We start from the raw sequence: 2,937 nt of genomic DNA on the forward strand, positions 1-2,937 counted from the left end.
GCAGTCACACTCGGAAAAAATTTCTTTCGTCAGGCAAAAGAACCAGAGTTCTCCGCGGCCATCCACTCCGACCTTGTCCGATTTTGAGGCACCAGGCTCGGCCACCCTCCGAGCCCTTTCCTTCCCTCTCCTGTTATGGTGCCTCCCTATTAACCTCTAGGTGGTTGCGCTCGTGACATCAAAAAGACCACTTTTTGAGGAGCAGTCACACTCGGAAAAAATTTCTTTCGTCTGGCAAAAGAACCAGAGTTCTCCGCGGCCATCCACTCCAACCTTGTCCGATTTTGAGGCACCAGGCTCGGCCACCCTCCGAGCCTTTTCACTCCCTCTCCTGTTATGGTGCCTCCCTATTAACCTCTAGGTGGTTGCGCTCGTGACATCAAAAAGACCACTTTTTGAGGAGCAGTCACACTCGGAAAAAATTTCTTTCGTCTGGCAAAAGAACCAGAGTTCTCCGCGGCCATCCACTCCAACCTTGTCCGACTTTGAGGCACCAGGCTCGGCCACCCTCCGAGCCTTTTCACTCCCTCTCCTGTTATGGTGCCTCCCTATTAACCTCTAGGTGGTTGCGCTCGTGACATCAAAAAGACCACTTTTTGCAGAGCAGTCACACTCGGAAAAAATTTCTTTCGTCAGGCAAAAGAACCAGAGTTCTCCGCGGTCATCCACTCCAACCTTGTCCGATTTTGAGGCACCAGGCTCGGCCACCCTCCGAGCCTTTTCACTCCCTCTCCTGTTATGGTGCCTCCCTATTAACCTCTAGGTGGTTGCGCTCGTGACATCAAAAAGACCACTTTTTGCAGAGCAGTCACACTCGGAAAAAATTTCTTTCGTCAGGCAAAAGAACCAGAGTTTTCAGCGGTCATCCACTCCAACCTTGTCCGATTTTGAGGCACCAGGCTCGGCCACCCTCCGAGCCTTTTCACTCCCTCTCCTGTTATGGTGCCTCCCTATTAACCTCTAGGTGGTTGCGCTCGTGACATCAAAAAGACCACTTTTTGCAGAGCAGTCACACTCGGAAAAAAATTTCTTTCGTCTGGCAAAAGAACCAGAGTTTTCAGCGGTCATCCACTCCAACCTTGTCCGATTTTGAGGCACCAGGCTCGGCCACCCTCCGAGCCTTTTCACTCCCTCTCCTGTTATGGTGCCTCCCTATTAACCTCTAGGTGGTTGCGCTCGTGACATCAAAAAGACCACTTTTTGCAGAGCAGTCACACTCGGAAAAAATTTCTTTCGTCTGGCAAAAGAACCAGAGTTTTCAGCGGTCATCCACTCCAACCTTGTCCGACTTTGAGGCACCAGGCTCGGCCACCCTCCGAGCCTTTTCACTCCCTCTCCTGTTATGGTGCCTCCCTATTAACCTCTAGGTGGTTGCGCTCGTGACATCAAAAAGACCACTTTTTGAGGAGCAGTCACACTCGGAAAAAATTTCTTTCGTCTGGCAAAAGAACCAGAGTTTTCAGCGGTCATCCACTCCAACCTTGTCCGATTTTGAGGCACCAGGCTCGGCCACCCTCCGAGCCTTTTCACTCCCTCTCCTGTTATGGTGCCTCCCTATTAACCTCTAGGTGGTTGCGCTCGTGACATCAAAAAGACCACTTTTTGCAGAGCAGTCACACTCGGGAAAAATTTCTTTCGTCTGGCAAAAGAACCAGAGTTTTCAGCGGTCATCCACTCCAACCTTGTCCGATTTTGAGGCACCAGGCTCGGCCACCCTCCGAGCCTTTTCACTCCCTCTCCTGTTATGGTGCCTCCCTATTAACCTCTAGGTGGTTGCGCTCGTGACATCAAAAAGACCACTTTTTTCAGAGCAGTCACACTCGGGAAAAATTTCTTTCGTCTGGCAAAAGAACCAGAGTTATCAGCGGTCATCCACTCCAACCTTGTCCGACGTTGAGGCACCGATGTCGGCCAAGTTCTGAGCGTTCCACCACCGAATGCCACTGGTCCTCAACACAGCGGACTTCCAATCCAACCTTGTCCGACTTTGAGGCACCGAAGTCGGCCTCAGCCCGAGCCTTCCCCCGCCGACCTCACTGGAGCCCGCCATCCAGGGACCGGCGGAGGTCGCCCGCATGACCGCGGCAAAGTGTCTCAAAGTCGGGCACGACCGCTCGAGTCACCCGCCAACCCGGTCCGGGGCACCTCCAGGGACCGGCGGAGGTCGCCCGCATGACCGCGGCAAAGTGTCTCAAAGTCGGGCATGACCGCTCGAGTCACCCGCCAACCCGGTCCGGGGCACCTCCAGGGACCGGCGGAGGACGCCCGCATGACCGCGACAAAGTGTCTCAAAGTCGGGCACGACCGCTCGAGTCACCCGCCAACCCGGTCCGGGGCACCTCCAGGGACCGGCGGAGGACGCCCGCATGACCGCGACAAAGTGTCTCAAAGTCGGGCATGACCGCTCGAGTCACCCGCCAACCCGGTCCGGGGCACCTCCAGGGACCGGCGGAGGACGCCCGCATGACCGCGACAAAGTGTCTCAAAGTCGGGCATGACCGCTCGAGTCACCCGCCAACCCGGTCCGGGGCACCTCCAGGGACCGGCGGAGGACGCCCGCATGACCGCGACAAAGTGTCTCAAAGTCGGGCACGACCGCTCGAGTCACCCGCCAACCCGGTCCGGGGCACCTCCAGGGACCGGCGGAGGACGCCCGCATGACCGCGACAAAGTGTCTCAAAGTCGGGCACGACCGTTCGAGTCACCCGCCAACCCGGTCCGGGGAACCTCCGGGGACCGGCGGAGGTCGCTCGCATGACCGCGACAAAGTGTCTCAAAGTCGGGCACGACCGCTCGAGTCACCCGCCAACCCGGTCCGGGGCACCTCCAGGGACCGGCGGAGGACGCCCGCATGACCGCGACAAAGTGTCTCAAAGTCGGGCATGACCGTTCGAGTCACCCGCCAACCCGGTCCGGGGCACCTCCAGGGACCGGCGG

The sequence above is a fragment of the Callionymus lyra genome, unplaced genomic scaffold, assembly GCF_982586985.1.
Source record: "Callionymus lyra unplaced genomic scaffold, fCalLyr1.hap1.1 HAP1_SCAFFOLD_48, whole genome shotgun sequence".
Classification (NCBI taxonomy): Eukaryota; Metazoa; Chordata; class Actinopteri; order Syngnathiformes; family Callionymidae; genus Callionymus; species Callionymus lyra.